Source organism: Brassica napus, chromosome C9, assembly GCF_020379485.1.
Source record: "Brassica napus cultivar Da-Ae chromosome C9, Da-Ae, whole genome shotgun sequence".
NCBI classification, from domain to species: Eukaryota; Viridiplantae; Streptophyta; class Magnoliopsida; order Brassicales; family Brassicaceae; genus Brassica; species Brassica napus.
The window spans coordinates 48,567,870-48,583,664 of NC_063452.1; the positions used below are offsets into that span (position 1 = coordinate 48,567,870).

Here is a 15,795-nt window from a genome sequence, read left to right on the forward strand (position 1 = left end):
ATCAATTCGAATTAGGGTTTATATTATAACAGATTCTAACATGCAATATTAAACCTCAAATCATTCAATCAGGTTATAAAAACTATCAATCCTAACTCACACGGATTTAAATCTCAAGAATCATGCAATCAGATCATTCGGATTTTAAACAAGTAAATCTCAATCAATCTATCAACCTATCGGATTATATAAGCAAAGCAAGCTAGCAACCTATCGGATTCAATCAATGTTTTAACAGGCTGGTCGGTTTAAACAATTTTAAATCAGATGAACAATTAATCAAGCAGGTTGAGAAAATAAATCTATCAATTTAACGGTCAAACAATTCTAGCAACATAGCATCAGATTCAATCAGATTTAAAATCTCAATGATCAAAACCGAAAACAATTTTGATTTCAAAATATTCGATTAGGGTTTTAATATGTAATTTGATAAGTATACTATAATTAATTCTGATACTTATATTATTTAGGGTTTATAGATATAGGGTTAGGGTTTATCGGATTTTAACTTGTAAAAACCAATTTGAGGTTTTAATCATGTAGGAACATGATTTAGGGTTTGGGGTATCGAACTTTTAGAGCTTCGATTTACTCAATTAGGATTTTTGATCTATTACCCTATGGTTTTGATTCATAAAGATTAGGGTTTTAGGGTTTCATTCTTTATCAATCAATCCATGTTTGATTATGGGTTATTAGGTTTTGAATTACCTTTTAACCTTAGATGATTGTTGAATCGGACCACCAAAGGAGTTGAACCGCGAGCTAGACACGAACGGGACGCGAGCTGTTTGATGCTGTCGCGAACGAGGAAGAGGTCGTGTGCTGGAGCTGCTCTCGGGTTGCGAACGTCTGAGCTAGGATCAGGAACGCCTTGGGCTGAAGCTGATCGGGGACGCGAGCTGGAACAGATGCGGGAACAAGAGATGCGATCGGGGTTTAGGGTTCGTCGGATCGCCGGCTAGGGTTAGGGTTTTAGGGTTTTTCGATTTGGGTATTAGCTTAGGGATTTAGAGTTTCGTGCTGATAACGTGTTGTGAAAATAATGGAAAAGTCTATCTTTATTCATAACATAGAGGTTCCTTATATAGGAGATTACACCGTCATAGATAAATGGAAAGATTACAAATCGTAATCTCTTGGTTATGAGCCATCCACAATCTGGTTCATAACAATTTTGCAGTTTTATTTGATTTAAGCGTATTATTAATGTGGTTGCTGGATTTGTAGTGATTTATACTTTTATAGTGAAGATTTGTCTGAGACTTTCCTTTTTCTTTCTAGAGTTATTTTTTGTTGGTCAAAATTTTCGTCAACTTTTAAACAATCATTTTTGTTAGGTTTTTGCTGATACGAAAAAGCCTAACAAAAACATAATACTAGTGAGTCATTTTTTTGTCACTGGTATTTTATTAACAAAGGCCAAATTTACAAAAAGCCCATTAGAAGGACAAGATAAACAAAGAACTAAAGGGGTAAAATAAAAGCCCATCCGAGAAAGCCGAACAAGGGAGCCCAACAACTGATCCTGATCGACACCACGTGCACTCACGAAAACAAAAAAGAGACACGCGCCGAAAGAGGATTACGTCAGCTCCTTACACCACCATTGAAGTCGTCGTCGGAAGTCAAATCGGTATCCACCGGAACATACCAGAACAGGATGCACGGACGACACATCTAACAACGATACAAGTAGAAAAGAACGAGATTGCCATCACATCAAAGATGAAAGTGATTTAGTTGAAGGAAATCGATCTAGGTCATCAGAAACTCCTAATCCACAACATATCATCTTTATTGATTCTGATAAGACCGAAGATGAACCAATCCCATAACAGGGGAAGGAAGAGCCATTTCGATGAAGATCGAAACTCAAACTGAATCTGTGAGAGGGCATGGAGGCGAGGAACAGAGAAGGAAAACAAAGGAAAGAAAGGTGTGACGGCGGAGGCAGAGCCAGCCAAGCAACGCTGAAGGAGCCATCGCCTGCTGGAAGAGAAGCCGGCCAAGTCGTCGCTGAAGAAGCCGCCGCTTGCCAGAGTCGAAGCCCGATCACCGGGAGTCAGAGCCGGAGAAGGAACCGGCGTAATCATGACACCTCTCAACATCACCTCCGTGAAAGGTTTTTTGGAGAGAGAACGGAGAGAGGAGAAAGGAGAGAGGTTCACTACAACTGAGGTCATTTACACTTTGAATAAAATTTTAAGCCCAATTTGATCCATTTCACTTTTAAATGGATATAAATGCTTCGATTAGTGACCACATTTCAGATTTTTTGTTATCATGAGTCAATTGTTCTTGTGATTTTATACCCCTATTAGTTCAATTTTTCTCAGATTATTTAACACATTGATCCTACTATATTCTTCATATTTCTGAAAGAAATTATGAAAAAATATTTCCATTCAATTTTGTTGAACAATAAATTAAACATAAATCCCTACTTTTATTTATTCATTTCATCAGATATTTATTAATTTCATCAAATATTTATTGATTATTTTGTTACAGTCACCAAATCGAAGCCAAAGTCTAAAGAAACAAAAAACAGATTTCTATCTCCAAAGAGTCGGGTTATTACCCCCCTTTTCTTTCACATCACAATGAAATAAACAAAATATTAGTGCAATAAGTAATTTAATAACCCAACAAACATTCTTTTGGGGGCTGTTTTTCAGCACTTGGTGAAAAATTGAACGGTTTAATTTGTATTCCAAACTGAGAGAGCCCTTTCCTTCTTTTATGGTTTGAGGGCTAGAACGAGACCAAGCTCGGGCGAACAGGTCACAGCCTTTGAGTCATACTCATCGGAGAGAGTTACGAGAGACTTTGGTCTCCATTCACTTTGTACCACCATCCCAGCTTTCCCATTGTTAGAGAGTCTGGCCTTCACCGTTGTGAATGGATCCAGAGAATAAGAGCTTCCGATGGTAAAGCTGTTGTCATGACTGGAGAAGTGACGGATAAGTTCTGCACCAACGGATGTGGTTGGATTCACCTTGTGGACGTAAGTAGCTCTTTAACTCTCCCTTTTATCCTCCCTACAAATCAGCAGTCTTTTAGTTCCTTTAAAAGCCAAAAAACTGAAAGCAGTTGGAATGGTGTTGTTGTTGTTACTTACAACATGAGCGCAGCAAAGAAGTCTGGCTTGTTGAAACCAATTCCGGCGTTATACTTGGTTAGTAACGAGGAAGCTGTGTCAAAACCAACTTCACCACCAAGACAAATAGTCTGGCTTCCTATAGTTGCTGATAGATCAAGCAGAGGAGATTGGTTGAGGCCAATACTGTAATGGAGCGTAGCATGAGGATGGACATATTGCACATCCAGCTGAAATATAACAAAAACACAAGTTAAGACTCAAGAGTACATAATTTGATTGACATTTCCATAGGACTGAGATTAGAGTAGTCGTTTCTCATATGAGTTATGCACTGACCTTGCCAGACTTGTGATAAGGTATTTTGAAGCTGATAACAACTTTAGCAGATGGCATGAGATTTTTGATAGTTACTTTTGTCGACACCTGCATCCAGTCATATGGTTATGGACAATAAAGTTGCAAGAGACCAGAAAGCATGTATCACTACAGATATTTCCTTACACTTGAGTGGCCGTCGATTTTCAGATCAACAATGGTGTTTTGACCTTTAAACAATGTGCTTATATCGCCAAAAAAGAAATCATCCTTCTTCAGACCTGTAGCCACCCATTCCTGTTTATGCAATACAGTTACATAGGTTCAGAGTAAATATTAAGCACAATTGCCTGAAGGGGGGGGGGGGGGGGGGGGGGCTGAACCAAACAACCCTACTTAGATCACAACTAATTTTTTTACAACTTATGATAATACATCACAGGCCATGTTTGGAAACTGAAGCATATGCATTAGCTGGATATACCTACTACTAGCTATCACCTATTTTACGAACAAAGGCATGCAATGCAAGTATTCTTAAGTACTCCCATGTTGAGTTGAGTTGATTGCTTCTCTCAAATAATGCATATTATAGTATGCATCCCTAGCTTTGGTCCAGAAAAACACGTAGCAACACATATTCTATAGGCATGATAATCTTCAACATGCATATAAGCAAAATTATTTTTCTATAAGATGGATTTAATATATTCACGTTAAAGGATCTAATTGATATCCAACATACCGTTCCAGTGGCACTCAGCATTGTCAGAGTAAACCTTTGGTCGAAAATGTAATCCTTGTTTAGAAGATCCGCAGATTTTCAAATAGTCAAACACATAGGAATCACAACGGAGAGAGCAACGTCTAATATCTGCTAACTTACCTTTGGATTTCTTGCCAATATCTGGAAATGGAGCTGGACTGCTTCCCATCTTCGAATGTAGAAAAGAAGCGAAGCAAAGCTGTTGAAACGATGTTCTGAGATAATCAGCCAATTAGTAAGTTAAAGTTATGTTGAGAATATTCAAACACCTAAAACAAGAATTCTCTTCTATAGCCTCACAACTATGGCTGCAGCAGAAGCAACTCTACATTGCCACAAAGCGGAAACGAATCAGCTTCTATCATGTTTATAACGATTAGAATCAATGTCAACGAGAATCAATCAAAGGAATCACTATACAATTTCATCCTCAACTACAGATCAAGAGAATCTAATCGATCAAAAGCCGAGCTCCATATTCTATCACTCCATTGACAGAAAAGCTAATTCAAAACTAGTCGATATGAATCACCAGAGAACCTTAATTCGTTTTCTACACAAGCTCCATCAGGGAAATCAAACTCACACTACACCAAACATCAACAAGAGAATATAAGGTAAGATTACTTACGAAACTGGAAGACGGACGGACGGAGAGAATCAACGAAAGCTTCCAAGTCGCTTGATAAACAACTCCGTTGCGTCGATGATTGAATCAGGCGACGCCGACGGCGACTTCCCCCCCCCCCTTGAAGAAGGCAGTAACAAAAGGCCCCGAGAAACTCACAGAAGGGGGGGGGGGGGAAGGACGAGGCCAACTCTTTATTAGGTCACGGAGCTCAAAAGTCTTTTGGTAAAATTCGTCTGTGATGTTACTTCTATCACAGCCAAAGCTGTATCCAATTCGTGAGGCCCATTCACCCCCAACCCCAAGGAGCCTCTCTTCTTCAGCTGTTAGAGTGAGGATTATATCCCTAAAATCTGTTAATACTTGTATTTGGGTCTTTTTGTCTTTGCAGTTTTTCCCTTGCTTCAGATTTTCTTCTAATTCCTGTTGAGATTCCTCTCTACTGTATGTTATCTCCAGTTATGTTTCTTCTCACCGTGTTCTGTGAGCATTGTAGTATTGGTGTCTCCTGCTCTTCTCTATTTTTCCGGCTATTTATAAGAAATTTAATCAATTTTACGTTTAGTGGTAGAATTAATGGTATATCAGTTTTGTTTTTTCAAGCTTGTTGAGAGTTTGATCAAGCAGGCAACCGTCTCCTGCAAGGAGCTTTATCGATCCGATCAGCACTCTCCCACTCCTTTGAAAGGCAATGGGACAAACTTCATGTGAAATCAGATGCTTGCCGGTTAATCCGAGCCATCAATGAGAAAGAACATCTCAAGATCCTACAAGATATCTCAAAGTTTTTTAGATGTTTCTATCTTTTTCTTATTTTCTTTCATTTCTTGTTTTAGTAATGTTTTTGTAATACGTCCGACCACCCACGACTAATAGTTTTTTACGTCTATTCTTTCAGTTTGTGAGTCTTATTCCATATGATGGCTAGATCACTATTTTGGATTCGTAAGATTTATTTACCAATTATGCAATCACTATGTAGCTTTTCCATGTTTTAGTCTCATAAGCGAGGTTTCGCAAATCACTTCCGATTTACATTTTTGCTATTCCATTTCAAAGACTTACCTTAAAATTTTTTATGGAGAAATGACCAACAAAATAAGTGCAATTTGTTAACATATATAATCAACTCAATTCTTTTATTTATTTCACATACAACACTATTTCCAAGAAATCAGGATGCTAGAAATCTTAGCCAAGACTATAGATAAGAAAGCCACTTTTGGATTTCTCTTTAGCCATGTTGTATCCGTCTTATCAATGTAATGGTGGTCAACATGAAGCTTGTTAAGAGTTTTAGTTTACATGGTAATTTTTTTTTGGGCATTTTTTACATGGTATATTCAATATAGTATTTGAGAATGTTTGATTTGACAGATAAAATCCTATCTGTGAAGTTGACAAAAAAAAAAGAAATCCTAACTGTGAAAATAAGATTTACGGTCTGCCAACTTTAGAACCAAAGTTCAGTGATAGTCTAATATACTTGAACTGACTATAGACTATTGAGCATGTTTGAAATACTTATTCAGTGATACTCCAAGTATTCTGTTGACTATTGAGCATGTTTGAAATACTTATTTACACAGATCATTATTAAAGTACATTAACGATCACAAAACAATTTTAAAAGAAAGTATAAATTATACTAATCAAATGAAAACAAAGCAAACCAGAAAACGATCTACGGTATGTGGTATAATTTAGAAGGCTTAAGGTTGCTAGTAACATTGAAGTAGTTCAATGTTCGTATCCACTTTTCTTGGTTCTTCAACAAATGAACTGCAATAGTGTCAGGCCAAAGCTCATGTGTGCATTTAGTCGGTGGCTCAGGGAAATTATACATCGACCATTTAGCATTAAACCGATTTTTCCCTCGCCTTCCTTCTTTCATCCAATCGCCAAACACTTTGTCTTCAGGACCTTCTAGATGCTTCTTGGGAATTTCAGAGTCTTTGAGCCAAACTGCGATGTCCCACGAGACTAAGTAACCATTCCTGACATGTAATGAACGAACGGGTCCATGCTTTGACATGGAATGACGTAGCCGTAGTAGAGATCTTCTCGAGGTAATGGTTTTAAAGATGCTACGAGGTTTTCTAGTCTTATGTAAATGTCGTCGTCGGCTTTCATTATGTAATGGTACGGTGGGTTTGGTGAATCGGTTTCGTTGAATAGGTCTGGTAAGCTTGAGAAGTATGTGTAGGTCTTGCCTGTGAATTGAAAAAATTAGATTAGTTAAAAATGTTACGGCTATTCCAATTTGGTCAAGGTAGTCCAAATCAAACTAAAATAAAAAAAAATTGTAATATAATGTAAAACCAACTAAATATGAAAAAAATATTCATAAACTAAATGTTTTTGCAAAACCTTAAGATAAACGACCTCTTTTCGTTAAAATTGAAACCATGTTTAACTGAATTGAACCATATACAATAATGGTTTTGGTTTATGATTAAACCAAATCAAAACCAAGCCTGTATATACTACACCAAGAAGGCAACCAAAACAACAATGGTATCTCAATTTGGAAAATTCGTTCTCAAACCGATCTAAATCAACTAACTAAAATCAAATCGAACTGAAATTGACTTTAAACCGAGATAAACCAGATACCTTTGTTCATATTCTCGTTGCAATTGAGTATGATGATGTCATCATAACGCATGATCTCCAAAGCGACAAGCACTTTCTGGTCTTCTTTAGTCAAATTACAGAACACGAACTTCACGTCGATCTTAATGCCGTTGGGAATAGCTTGTGTCCCGTAGATCATCCGGAGAAAATGCCGACGTGGGTACTGATCGGGAAGTGTAAGAATCCCGACAAGAATCCTAATCTCATTATCACCCGAAGAAGAAGAAGAAGAAGAAGAAAACAATGGAGTCTCCGATGAACCGTTATTCATCGGAACATTGGACAAAGCACATCGTCCGAAACTCAGTAAACTGCCGAATCTGATTTCGTTGATGAAAGCTAGTACACAGAGAGCTATGATGAAAAAGAAAGAAGGGATGATGAGTTTTCTCCCTTGTAATCTTGGAGTATACCTCATCTTCTTTCTTCAATGGAGCTAGAGATGGTGAAAGAGACTATGAAGAAGAAATCAAACAGTTGTCCAAAAAAAAAAAGAGGAAGAAATCAAACAAAACAAGAACGTTTTTACCTTAAAGAAAACGCATTCAGGGTTTTTGTTTTGTTATGGGGAATGGTAAAACAGAGCTTTTGAGAAGCTTAAGGAACGTGAGGTTCAAAGCAGATCGAGTTTGTAAATGAAGAAAGTGTAGGGCTTCAGTTTTCACACCATTTAACATGCCAATGTCTATTTTCTTATATATAATAATATGATAATTGATTCTGCTTTACTCATGAATAGTTCTTTTTGTTTAGATATATATATATATATATATATATATATATATATATATTTAAAATTGCATTCAGCCTAATATAGTTGGTCTCAATAAATAGATGGAAGGATTTATAGTTCAATATATAACCTCCATGAGTAACATAGGCTATTTCTTAATTGTATTTGAATATTTAAGTATGGGAATTATCATATTAATTGTCTACAATCTATCAACAAATTAGTTAAACTTTAAAGGTCTTTGCACTATATGAGATCTAAGTTGGAATCAAAGGTGGTGGATCTTAGAGCATGTTTATCCGGAGTCTTTAGTGAGATTTTTAGTGCGTGGGTCCCCACAAAACCCTTAAGGATCGGTTACAAAAACTACTAATTAAGAACCGATTTTAGTGAGTTTCTTACACTGTTCGCGGATTCCACTGACTCGTGGTGGTCCGCGATTGGTTGGCTTTTCAATATTTTTTTTTTTAAGCAAAAAAAACCTAAGAAATCCAAATGGTTTTCCTAGGGATAAAAACGTCCGGCCAGGAGTGTTAATGTAAATAGAGATTTTCATGTTTGAAATTAATAATATACATATAAGCATATAGCTTGGAAAATTGAAAGTTGGGTGGGGTGATTGGAGTCAAATTTAAATTTGGTAAAAGAAAATTTCAGAACGTGGTCGGCTTCGAATTTCGTGACCCGCAACAGGCTCATCTTGCCACTTCCTCTCCACATAGTTAATTAAGGCATTGACTTCTTCAGATCACACTATGGCTGTGGCCCGTGTGGATTTTTTTTTAACACTGATAACACATTAAATCATTGTATAATCTTTAACTCTATTATATAGAATAGGATGATTAATTACTGGAAAACATGTACGAATGAACAATTCTACGGACTCTACGGTGAATTTCTTTCTAAAACATTTGGATCGATGGACGGTTATTCATTGAACAAGCTGGCGACGCAGCAGACGACCACAATGAATACTATATTTGCAATACTTTGGAACCTTCGATGATTTCACATCATATAATCTACAAAAAAAAAAAAATGTATAGTCTGGAATTCGAACTTTAGAATGTAAAATACGTTTCACAAAATAATGTAAAATTTCTACTTTTTTTTGTAGTGACAAAATTTTCAAAAGTCAACGAAAAAAAAAGTATCTGATGAAATTTTACCTTTTTACCAACGACAAAATTGGCATTCTGTGGGCCTAAAAGGAAAGGTCAACATAGCATTTCCCATAAAGACAAATATTGACATTCAGCCCAATTAGGTCATATCCATTCAACCAACGTAGGCCTATGGAATTGGAAAATTAAGATAAGAGAATATGGGTTGCAAGAAACTTGAATATGGTTCAATAAGTACTGAATACAACTTGAAAATGTTTTGGTACAACTTAGATTTAAATATAAGATCTACGCATTGCGCGGGGTAAAACTATTATTAATGTTACAGAAAATTACATAAACTACAATTTGTTACATAGTATTAATTTATAACTTGAAAATTTGTCAATTAAGAAACGTACTTTCATACAAAAAGATAGTGTTATTACACTGGACTATGTCTTTCTTGATCCAAATTAAACTTTAACATAATGGGCTTTAATCATGTTGCTTTGTTACTAAAGCCTAACTAAATTGGGTTCTTGAACACTTTTAATAGGCCAATTCCAACACGACATAGTTTTGTCGTGAACACAGAAAAATTAGGGAAAAAAATTCGACTGACCTAGTATCGATGTTGGAAAAAACAGGTGGGTTAATGTTCAGAACATTTTGGACCCGTTGCATTGGATCAGGCGTTAAAAGCCCTCTTATAAAATATTGGGCTTTTTCTTACAACTTTGATAAATTATCTTTATCAAACATATCGATGGAAAATGGGGATTAGGGTTTGGTCGCTGTCCGATTTATCTCGGCAAGATGAACATAGGTGATTTTGCGAATTCTTACCAAACGATTAGTCATTCTATTTTCTCCTATCATGTTTTTGTTATTTATCAACACTAATAGAAAAATTAATGTAGAATTTAATCAAGTAAATCTGCTATAACCGCCGGCAAATATAGCCCGAATTAGAAGAAAGCATACGTTTCTGGGTTCATACTCCATAACACAACTAATGTTGCAAGTTAGTACACAAACTTATATGTAGTTTTATAGATTAGTTGAATGAAATAAGTATCTTATAAATATGGTACAAAATTGTGTGATATAGATAAGTAATAATCTAGCAAATATTTTATAAACAGAACACCATGGAACAACTTATTCTACTACACATATATATGGCTATGCAATGCAATAAGCATAAACTTATCACAGAAACAATAACCTTAAGAAGTTAAGATGTCTGAGTAATCTAAAAAAAAGTCATGGTATATAGGAAAAAATGTGGTAGTTCTTAAAAAATATGTTCGTAGACAAACCGTAGAATAAAAAGATGATATAAAATATAAATTGAAGTTGCCAAAGTTCAATTGTTTGTGAATCTTCAATTACACTGGCCTGACTTCAGTAAGCGTAGGTATTGGAATCCTGTAATGATTAAATAAAAAACCTTAGCAATATGGATGAGTACGATAAAGACCTTACATATTATTTAAGAAGCAGTACCTAGATTTGGAGTCTCGTATATCTATACCTCACGATTAAATAGAATTTGAGAACTTTCTAACTTAGTGATGTATCTGAAGCCACTAATTATGAAACAGAAATATTAGGTAGGCAGACATAATAAGTTATACAAGAGTTGGATTTTGAAAAGGTACGTTCACTCCACTCTATCCACCATAACCATAATACACAGTGCCTTGGGCTAGGAATGTTGTTTGATGCTCTTCAATGCTCTTTCTTGACTTTAACCTTCCAGATAGACTTAAAAGATTCAAATCCGAAATCAGATTGATGGCTGCTGCCATCGAGAAATAGGTTTATTATATCTTTAGCGTTGAGGGGTATATGAAAATTCCAACATTCAAGCTTGTTTCTATAGAATTTCGAAAGGAAACTAATAATGAATATGAAAATATCTCAAATATCTAGTATATCATATATTTCGGCAAAGTATGTTATCTTAGCTTATTTGTCATGATTTCCATGATTTTAGGTAATTTTGCTTATTTATCATGTTTTAATTAGTTTTAAGCCGAGTCATTAATTTATTAATAGTTTTTAGTTGAATCCATAATTTATTAATATAAATAATATAACTATAAAATATGTAATTAGATATATAATTATTTTGATTTTGCTTATTTGTCATGATTTCCATGATTTTAGTCAATTTTGCTTATTTATCATGTTTTTATTAGGTTTTAACTTTTTCATTGATTTATTAATAATTTTTAGCAGAATCACTAATTTATTAATTTTAAAAATATCCGTAATAAATTTTATATATAATTAAAAAAGAATTTTGATTTAATAATATTTAAATCTATATGTTATATTAAAATTCTTATTTTCTTATTTGTCATATTTTATTAGGTTTTAAGCTTTTATATAGGTCATTAATTTACTATTAGTTTTTAACTGAGTATTTATTAATTTTTACAAACCCCATAATAAATTTTATATATAATAAAACACGCATTTTATTTTAATAATATTAAATTTATATGTTATATTAAATAATTAATTATAAACTAATATACTAAAATTGTGAAAATATATTTAAAAATTAAGAGAATTCTTATATATATTGTGTTGCTATCTGAAAACAATATTTTTTTTTATTATAAATTTAAAAAAATAAAATATAAGACAGTTTATAATTAAATATTAGTCAAACAAAAATATTTATATAAATATATTTTCAAAGCTATCTCTAATATATGAGTGTTTTAAAACTTTTAACACAATAATAAGTACATAGTTTGATGAACGTTTTTTTGACATATATAAATAATTTGATGTTTGATTTAACTATTTAAAATCATAAATAATAACTTAACTTGTGACTGAGTTCAAAACAATTTTTTTTGCTTTTACTTTAAACCAATTTAACTTTAATCCGTGAAATACTATAGCTTCAGTTGGTGACCACTAGAAGAATGAAGAAAATGAAGAAAATAAAAATAAAATTTTATTTGAGAAATTCAAAAAAAATAAAGAAAATATGAATTTTTGTTCAATTTGTTCCTTATCAAAATTGCATAGGAAATTTTTTTCTTATAAATTCATTCCTCTACGGGAAATTTAGAAGAAAAAAGTGAAATCTATCTTTCAATAATTTGACTAAAATTTCAACATAACTGGTATAAATTTCGAGGAACAAAGAATTTACCATAATTTTTTTCCTTCAACATGTTCACCAATTAGAGTTTTATAATGTCGATTTTTAGATTAATAAGACATAAAATAATAAGTATTCGTAAGATGATTATGCCCGCATGTGCGGGCAAAACACCTAGTTATAGAATATTGACATAATTCATAAACGCGTTAACAAAGATTGCCGAAATTTATGCAATTATTCTCCAAGATTGAATCCAGTACGATATTCTAACCAAAAATGACATGACATTACACATTAACTATTTTATATTTTGTTATACCTTGCTCACAAAGTTTAGAATGATAAATTCCATAATTTATATTCAGAAATTCATAAACATAGTATAAGATGATATACGGATTAATTTGTTCGCATCTCTTACAAACAGTGCCGTGCTTAGGTACCGAGGGGCTTAAGGCGAATGAAGAAAATGAGGCCTTGCTTAGGTGCCGGATTAATTTGTTCGCATCTCTTACAAACAATGCCGTGCTTAGGTGCGGAGGGGCCTAAGGCGAATGAAGAAAATTACATGACATTACACATTAACTATTTTATATTTTGTTATACCTTGCTCACAAAGTTTAGAATGATAAATTCCATAATTTATATTCAGAAAGTCGTAAACATAGTATAAGATGATATACAGATCAATTTGTTCGCATCTCTTACAAACACTGCCGTGCTTAGGTGCCGAGGGGCCTAAGGCGAATGAAGAAAATGAGGCCTTTTTCTATATATGTATTTTCAAATATTGTAATATAATTTTGAAATGAGAAAAAAAAACCAAAATAAAAATAAAAATGTCTGTATTCTTGTTATTAAACTCTTTCACTTTAGCCTCAGTTCAAAAAAATATATCTTTCACTAGACTTTCATAATTTAGTTTTTAAATAATTTTTTTTATTAGGTTCCTAACAAATTCATAATTGATTTTTTTTTATCTTTTTATGTTTTCAAACATAATTGTGATGCCGGTGAGAGAAAAAGAAAATGACACAATTGTAGAAAGTATATTTAAATCCTTAATTTTCAAATTGAATAGAGAATATATTTAAAATTAACTGACATTTGTATTTTTTTTTATTTATTTATATATTTAATTTCCTGTTTGGAGATACATATTTTTGATTTGGAAACTTGACGAGATAAAAAAAGATTTTGTTTTCTTAAAATCTTATTTGGAAAACAAATAAAACTAAAATTAATTTAGAGTGTCAAACTTGGGATGAAGACAAATATAATTTAATGTTGTATTTCTATAATCAGTATGATACACAATATTTCATGAAAATGGGGTCCCATAATTCGTATTATCTATTGGGGACCCAAGGCAATGACCTTTTTAAATCTACATTAAGTACGTCTCTGCTTACAAAATAAGAAATATATGACATCTGAATATACTATCTTGGCTTGCCATAATTGCTACTGAACCATATATTCGTTTTCAATGACATAACTGACTGGTGAATCTCGCATATATTGTGGAGTGATTCACTCAATCTTAATAATATTACATATGTACATAGTACATAGTACATATATAATAAATTACAAAACTAACTATTACAGTAGCAGTTCAAATTTATATTTGTACTAATGTATATATAACTCACTGTTACTTTAGACTTGTGAAAAACTTAGTAACTGAGAAAATGAATAATCTAAACTGAACTATTTCATCGAATCACATTTGAAATAATGTTGCAGGTTTTACATACTATGAATGGCAAATGGAGACTGCTACTAACAAACCTGTTGTGGACACCTAACTGCCTGGTCACCTACAAAATAAACTTAACGTCAAGAAGTAACCTGTTTTTTTTTGGCTGGAGTGGTTTAAAGTGTAATTTTTTTTAAGGCAAACCTATTATATACAAAGCTTCGCTGGAGATAACCCGATAAGAAACCTTTAGGATATCAACCGGTTAATTTAGTATCCATTAAATGCTATCATATTATACAAAATTACAAACCGTGTAATGTCTACGTTAAAGATGTATAGTAGGTCCAATGGCAATAGTTGTAAATATCCTAGTAATTAAAGGTCTATTGGCTTAATTGTTTGAGGAGAGCTCTCCTCGTCAGCGATAATGACAAAGTTGTTATTAATTTACAAAATCAAGGTTAAGTATTAAAAATGCTTCTTGATTAAATAAGTAAGGGATTTTGCACCATGCATAGTCTGAATAATTACTGAAAATTTTACCAATTTTTTTACTGAATGATATTAGAGTTTTAATATGTGATGATAGTGAAACCGGTAAACTAAGCTCTACAACGTTTACACTAATTTAAATCCCAAATTTGCAAATGAACATTTGATGAACCACATATGTTTCTTTTCTTGATCGATTACAGTCCAATATATCCAAACCAATTTAACGAAAAATGGCAACAAAAGTATTAAACACTCAAAACGATCAAATGGCATTAATTACATTATCACTTTCTTCTCTCATGAGATCATTACATTTATAAATTATAAAATCAAACAACTAATAAAAGGGAAATAAAAGCCTCATATAGACTTTCCACGTCGGCATAAAAAAATCACTCAATCATGTTATAACGTTTTTCCACGTAAGCTACGGTTTGCCTATGTTGGGCTTTGCTTTTTTTAAAAATCCGTCGTGTTATACGAATGGGCCAGGAAGCCCATAAAAAGTCGAAGCCTCTTACCTAATACTCGCCGACTCGACCTTTCCTTCCTCATTTCTCCAAACCCTAATTTGCTGGATCGATTCGTGAAACTCTTTGCTCTTCCTCTTCTTCGTTTCCGTTTCACGATCTGATCCATGATCAACCAATACAATCAATTTCAGTAAACTTGAGAACCCACTACTTCTCATTACCGTCCTCTTCATCTTCTTCGCAATCTCATACCTATAAAAAGGCATTTCCGACGCCATGGTTTTCACAGATTCCTTTATTTTCCACTCGATATACAGAGAGACGAACCTTGAAGAACAATGGCGACTTCCAAGACACCACTTTCCGAATAGAAGCCCGTGCGTTGCAGTCGAACCGTTGTCTCACGCTTCTCCGTTTTGTTAAGATATGAAAGTGAAGAAAGATGGTGAACTGAAGGACATGACATGCCGCTTTTGGATGATAAAGTTAGTATTTTACTGATTTTGTTTTGTTATTGTTGTTACTTTGTTTCTGTCTTTTATGGGTCTCATTTTCACATAATCTCTTTTTGCCTACATGCATCTCTCATCCAAGCTTCTCCATTACCTAAACACATTCAGACAACTTCTTAGGGAGAGAGCTATGTATGGGCATAGTGGGTTTGATGTGATCAGAAGCAAAAACAATTTCAA

General features: G+C 33.6%; 2 pseudogenes; both read right to left on the reverse strand.

Moving 5' to 3' along the window:
• Positions 1-2,475: 2,475 nt before the first annotated feature.
• Positions 2,476-5,309, reverse strand: LOC106397964 (annotated as a pseudogene).
• LOC106400290 lies at positions 2,540-8,148 on the reverse strand (annotated as a pseudogene).
• Positions 8,149-15,795: the final 7,647 nt, after the last annotated feature.